The sequence below is a fragment of the Sorex araneus genome, chromosome 2, assembly GCF_027595985.1.
Source record: "Sorex araneus isolate mSorAra2 chromosome 2, mSorAra2.pri, whole genome shotgun sequence".
Lineage (NCBI taxonomy): Eukaryota > Metazoa > Chordata > Mammalia > Eulipotyphla > Soricidae > Sorex > Sorex araneus.
The window spans coordinates 9849807-9857367 of NC_073303.1; positions in this window are offsets into that span (position 1 = coordinate 9849807).

Here is a 7561-nt window from a genome sequence, read left to right on the forward strand (position 1 = left end):
CCTAACCTATTTATACTCTTCTTTCCAGGGTAATACTTTTTATGGAACAAGATAATCACCTAAAAGGAGATTTCATTTAAGAATGTGTTAAACCCAGGGCTGGATCTATAGTAAAGTAGGTAGGGTGTTTGCCTTGCACACAGCTGACCGAGGTTCAATTCCTGGCATCCCATATGGTCCCCTGAGCACTGTTGGGACTAAATCCTGAGTGCAAAGCAAGAAGTAACCCCTGAGGATCGCTGGGTGTGACCCAAAAAGCAAAAAAAAAAGGTGTTAAATCCAATAATGACCACTCCTATATTTTTTACAAACTTGGTACTTTAAATGTATTACCAATCAGAAAGTATAGTTTAGTACCACTAACTGAAAGTTAATGCATTTCACAGGGCTGGCTGAGGATAAAGTTGGACAATCCAAGCAGAAACCCCATTAACTTCTACAGCATTTGGAATACTCAGAATAAATTGAAAGGTTCCTTCCACTTAAGCATGTTAATGCAATGCATATATTCAATAATATGTCAAAGTGGAAGGAAAAACAGCACCTGGGGATGGACCCAGGGAGGCCATGTGTAAGGCAAGTGCCCTACATGCTCTACTATCTCTCCTGCCACCCTCATTCTTCATTTTAAATCAATAATACACTCATTGGAGACTTCTTAGAGCTCAGTTTTCTTAAAGTGACTCTCCTGATTATTTCCTCTCAAGGCATTAAGGATAGAGTGATTTACCAGTAGTCAGTGGTAAGTCCCTCTCCTTGGCTTTTTCTGGCTTAGGAGTTTCAAGAGGTACAACAGAAGTTGTAGTAGGAGCACTCCAGCTCCTATAGCTGCAGCCTCTGTGGCATTAATAGATGCAGTTTACTGGCATTAGAAAATAGGATGACACCCATATATGGCTACAATGTGTGCGGCAGCCCTCCCTTTGCTGCATCTTCATAACATGCGATCACGGCTCTCTGCCGGTGCCTTACTAAGCACCGGAAACAGGACTGAATATTTGGGAGTGAACGCTTTGGTGTCCTTAGGACAGAAGTGACCTGCAAAGAGAGAAACACTGTAGGGAAGTCTGATGTTTTCTTTCTAATGTGGCTTTGGTTTCTTTATCCAAGTGGACTTTGATCCCACCTGAGTTGTGTTCCCCATGATGCTGCTAAATTTTAGAGGCTACTCTTACCCCTCATCTGGAAAGTACTTTAGCTACTAATGTACTTGTGAGAGTCATTGGATTGTGCTGCCCATCTGTGACCCCTGCACTAGGGCCCCAGGCAGACCTGGCTCTCACTTTCTACCTGACCTGACAATGGCTGTGGGTCAAGCCACTCCTAACACCATGGATTTCAAAGTCCTGATTGACACAAGTTTGAATTCAGCTTCTTCTGACTGGGTGGGTACCCCATAGGAACAATGTCTTTTCTCCCCAGCAATCAATAAAACCAACGATGGGGCTGGAGCCATAGTACAGCTTTTAGGGCATTTGCCTTGCAACAACAGACCCGGATTTGGCCCCTGGCATCTGTTACGGTTCCAGCACTCCCACGAGTGAGTCCTTAATGCAAAGCCAGAAATTACCTCTGAGTACCACCAAGTGTGCCCCAAAAACCAACCAACTGAACCAACCAACAAGACCCCCAAACCAAGTGACACAGTAAAAACCTAGGAAGCTGATCCAGGAGCCCAGGAAACCACCAAAATCCAGTGTTCTGACATTCACTTCAGATCTCTCTGCATTTGCTCCTGAGTCTCCAAGAAGTTTGGAGCCTCCATGGTTCATGTGAATTTTTCCTCATTGTTATGCTGTGATTTATTTTAAGCACATCTGAAATAAGGTGAAATATAAGGTATAAGATAAGCAGGACTCACAATCACCAGAAACCCAGCTCCTATGTTTGTTCTGTGTCTCAGGATCCTTCTCAGTCTTACTCTGAACATTCCAATGCTTCCCCAGCCTTGGAAGTTCTCTTATTTACCCTCCAAATTCTTTCCTGCCTTACTTTATTTCCAGAAGAAAGACCTGCATGTTTACATCAACCAGCTCCTTTCCCTCTGCCTTTCTCCTCTTTATTTCAGTCAATGAGAGCCTTAGACAAGGTCAGGGGACACAAAGAAACAGATCTGGTTACTTCACTTTCCTTGTTCAGCTCCCTAAGTCACACCTTGATCAACCTACTTATTAAATTCCTTTCAATTAGTGCTTAAAATGATCTGATAAAAATATTTGTAGTTTCATATTTCTTGAATTGTCTGTTTGGAATCTGTTTGGAAAAGTTATTATGTTTTAGGACCAGAAGAAATGTACTTGGAAAAAAATATGTCAGTTAGGAGTTTTTCAATTCCGTCCATATATACAACTTTTTTAAGCAAAACAGAAATGTTGAGTGTTAGCAAATGGATAATATGGTTTTGCAATTGTGGGTAAGTGATTGCAGAGACATGGCAATGGCTGATAGAAATATGAGACAGAAGAACTGAGTTCTGAAGATGGTAGTGCTGTTATTTGAAGACGGTTTAGGGATTTAGTGTACACTCTAATCAATACTGCAAAAAATTGGAAGCACTGCCAATGTTTCTCGTCTCTATTTTCAGCATTGTTTTAAAAGTTTAATGCTATAAAAACATAATGAGTATGGCCTGGGTTCTGTTCTATACACTTTAAACAGTTGATGATTCCATTTCATGGTGATTACATTCATGTTCAATAAGTGACATTGCAATTAATATATATATTAAAACGGGACAAAGAGGTTATTTACCTTTGAGATTATGGTAATAAGCTGGATAACAAGTGTTTAAAGTGTTCGCACATAAAAAATATGTACAAGTTCCTATTTAGGCACTAGAATTTCTAACAGGCATAGTATGAAAATGATATTATAATAAATTAACCTTCTTTCTATGAGTCTGTCAAGGAAATATAAGTAAATTTGTTTGCTTAATACTCCTCCACATACACACTCCTGTACCATCTGGGAAATACTTTATTTTATTTTTAATTTCTATAAATTTATTCATGGTGATTTATTACATTCAATATTGTAACACCAATTCCACCACCATAATTTTCAATTTTCCCAATAAGCACTCTTCAGGGAAATTCTTGATGTCCCATAACATAATATCAATCTAAATTTTACTTCCTATCAAAGTAGAGCCAGAAATATTGCACACAGTACCAATATTCTTCTAGAAAGACTGTTGTATTGAATGCCATAGCCGACTTCCTAGAATAAATAGTCTAGAAACTTCATCACTGGAACATTCCATTACATCTTATGTCCCCACTCCACTTTCCTCCTAAATTCATAGAGCACTAAAAGTTCAAGGAGTCTGTCACATCCTACACAGAAAAATAATATATAGACAGATATTGGTATGGAACATGGCATTTCATGGGAATTTTCCCTAAAAACTAGCCTTTCAAATTGCAAATACAACAGCTCCAAACTCAGATAATGATGGTTTCAGTGCCCTAGGATACTAACCATATGACTTGGTGCCATTAAACTCACAGTGTTTTATACCTTAATGAATGTCAGCAGTTGTAGAAACAACAATCACATTAGTCTGTGGGCTACCTGGGGAAAAAGTCTGGGAATTTGCCCTTTTGCAAATTTGCAAGTTTTGAATCCAACAACCTCCTTCATCAGAGGATCCCATACTAGACATTGTTCACTGCAAAGATTCTCTTTGATGAATCCATGTCATGGCCTTGACACTGATTCATTGAAGTGGTGGCAGAGATATAGCATGGATGCAGGAAAACCTATTTTACATTTCCAATCATCAGTGAAACTACCAGCACACTTACAGAACTTAGATTAAAGAGTGCAAAAGAATGGCCGGAGCCATAGCACAATAGATAGAGTATTTTCCTTGCACGCATCACACCTGCATTCAATCCCTTGCATCCCATATGGTTCCCACACCACTGCCAGAGTCATTCTAGAGTGCAGAGCCAGGAGTATCCCTTGAGCATCACCAGGTATACACAAAAAGCAAAAACTAAAAATAAAAATATGTGCAAAGTATTTCTATAAGGGACTAAATATTTAATCTAGCTAAAAGAAGGCCTCTGATCATACATTAGAAAAAGACACAGTGAACAAGTAGGGGGGAAGGGTATCAATTATTACAGGTGCCCTTTTTCCTCAACTAGCCCGGTGAAATACATGTCAGGATAAATTCTGACAGTGAGGGTTATGGGCAGGTGAGACCAGAGTTTTGAAACTCTAGTCAACTTTTTCTCAAGGAAAAATTGTTTGATTAGAATCTGTCAGTGTGAAAATATTTATTATTATCAGAGAATCAAGGTCCTCAAAATCATAGACTATTACTTAATATATGTGAACTCCCTATACTTTCAAAGTACTCTACCTGGGAGCTGTTGGTGAAACAAAGAACTTGATCTCCTAAACGACCCTGACTAGCTGGTAAGATTATTAACTTCTTTTCTAACCTTTAGAAACTGAGATTCATCTGCTGACTGTAGCCTATGGTACGTCATGTAAAGAAGATATTTACATCACTATCTTCTTTCCAGAGAAAAACTGTACATGGGGCAAGATAATCATCTAAAAGGAGATTTCATATAATAATGTGTTAAATCCAATGACCACTAACATAGTTTGACACATGTGGGATACTGTATGTATTACCAATCAGGAGGTGTAGGTTAATACCTTTAAGTCTATGAGAAAGCATCATCAGAAAGACAGTTTGTGGTATATGAAAGAAAAGGGCTGAACTTATGGTTAATGTGCAGAGACCCTGATTTTGAACCATAAAACCATATTGCCCACTAAGCACCATGTGAAGTAGTACAGGGACCCTTATCATTTCCAGGTAAAGCTCCCGTGGGTGGTCCTTTCTGTTGGGATTTTCTGGACCTATTATTGCAGAGAGTGATATCTGAACCACAGAAGAATTCTGGAAAGACAACTCTAAGAAAAATGAGAAGTGCTGAAATACAAATGGTATATATAATAATGTTATCATGATTAACTTTTAAATGTTTCAATGTCAAATGCCTTTTTATTCTGGTTTTGAGCCACACCTGGTTGCAATTAAGTACCACCTCCGGTGGTAGGAAGAGAACTAGATGGGGTGTCAGGTCCATGCTCTACTCTCTCTCCAGCCTCACAGTACAAGCTGTTAATAAATTTTTCAAATGAAGTTTCTCGCATCTTCATGGAGAGTATTTTAAGGTGAACCATTTTTTTTTCTCAATAATAGTTAATTGTTATCATGCTCTGCACTGTAGCACTGTCCTCCCGTCGTTCATCAAATTGCTTGAGCAGGCACCAGTAATGTCTCCATTGTGAAAATTGTTGTTACTGTTTTTGGCATATCAAATATGCCACGGGGAGCTTGCCAGGCTCTGCTGTCCGGGTATGATACTCTTGGTAGCTTGCCAGCCTCTCCGAGAGGGACGGAGGAATTGAACCCTGGTCGTGTGCATGCAAGGAAAACGCCCTACCTACTGTGCTGTTATGGTCTATAAAAACAATATAACATAAATATACTGCTATATGAGTAGATAAATATGCTCTTTAGCCTCCAGTACTGCCAGGAAGGCTCCGTGACCTTTTTTCCAAAACAGTGTGTTGTTCTGCAACAGGCCAAGTCCTTTACATAAATGAATGTCAAAGATTATGACAACATCCTGGTTGCTGTCATGTGGAAGCCATGAACTGCATGTGGTGTTCTTCATTTCAAATGGTTGTGTGATGTGCCCCAATTCTTGAGCTTATCTTGAATTCTACATCCAGGTACAAGCATGCATCATCTGTATCTTAGCATTCGGGAGTCCCCCTCCACCCCAGGATCCAGCAGGAGCATCAGCTTTGCAAACACAAGGGAGACACTTGCCATTCTGGGGCTTATCTGTACCTCAACTCGAAATGTCCAGTTCCTTATTTTTATTTTAAAGGGTAGCCTCAGCTCTCTCTGGAGAAACGCAAATCCTCTCTTGAAAACCTATTTATTATCCTATTGTTATGAGGAAGCTGGAGGGAGAAGAAAAGGGGCACCCAGATGTCTAGATTATTTAGCTGATCATTTTACAACTTGCCAACAGGAGGAACAGACACTCAGAAAATCAAAAGAGATAAAGAGGAAAGATAGAAAACATAAAAGGGATACAGGAGAGGAGATTTCTCTTTGTTTCTTCACATAGGCCTGTCAGAGAGCAGGAAAAGCACTCTGCCTTCTTCCTTTAGGGGACCCTGAAAATTCTGAAATCAGTCCAGCTTATTCCTTTATGTCAAGTGCAGAAGAATTTTCTTTAAGTTGACAGAGTAGGCTAAGAAGAGACAAACAGGTCCCCATTCTTGGTAGATCCCCTGCAATTTCCAGCATCTTGGCTGAGCAAAGGCTCAGTTTACACTGCCACGTGAGACCGGAAATTTTCTGGGTCAGTCAATGGGACCCTTGAGGAAAAAGCAACATTCATGGCTGAAGAGAGAGCACATAAGTTTTAGTTCTCTGCCTTCACACAGCCCGGCAGAGTTTGATCCCCAGCTCCACATACGTGTCCCCAATCCATGAGAGATTTTGGTTCCTGATGCAGAACCAGGAGCACAGCTGTGTGTGGGCACACCCTACCATTGCACAAGCTCCCCCTTCAAAAGAATAAATATTCTGCAGCTATGTCTTCTCTCCTTATTAATTCACCCTATTGCTATCACTGTTGGATATTAACCCGAAGTGTTTTAGGCTTCATCAATCAATTGCCCCCTTTCCTTGCCCAGAGAAGCAACAGTGCTCTCATGAGAACCTCTAATCCCCAAGTTTATCTTCGACCTTTCCTTTGTATTAGTGACTAAGTGAACACTTATGGTAATTTTGGACTTAGTATTGTCAGCTAACTACTTGCTTTTCTATTTTCTCTATAATTTTTCATTTTACTATAGAGTAATACTCTTCACATAAACACAGAAAGATCGTTAATGCTGTGTTCCTTACATCTGGTCGTTGATTGACTCAAATATATCTACTCTTGGGTAGCCACACTTGACTCGGGCTTTGGTTGCCATAGTTCCTAACATCCCACTAATGGAAGCTCCACTGTGGGATTTGGATGGACCCAGGACAAGCAGATTCGCTACCCTGACATTGAGATGCGACAGTCAAGAAAGCATAAGAGCACAGTCTTAATGCAAACAATCATGATTTAATAGTCAGGACCTCCAATTGGATGGATAAGCTCTCCTGTAGTGGGGACCTAGTCTGGGATTTCCAGTAAAAAGTCCAGAGGGCTTTCCCTAGGAACCTAGAGAAGTAAGTCTTGGAATCTATATTTCTTTACTGTGTTTATCTAAATAATTTCAAGTATTATTAAGAAGTATTTTGCAACAATGTTGCAGTTTTACTTAACTGTCGGAGGCATTTCACTCAAAGAAGAAGTGTATATTTTGGGGGAGGATCACATAACTGTCTCTGGAGGTTCTTGTGTTTGGCCCAATTTTATTAAGTAGGTTGATGTTCTAACTAATGATATTCAGCCACATAGGCAGAATATGCAGATTAACTTAGTCAACGGAAACAGTATCAAAGTCAGTTACA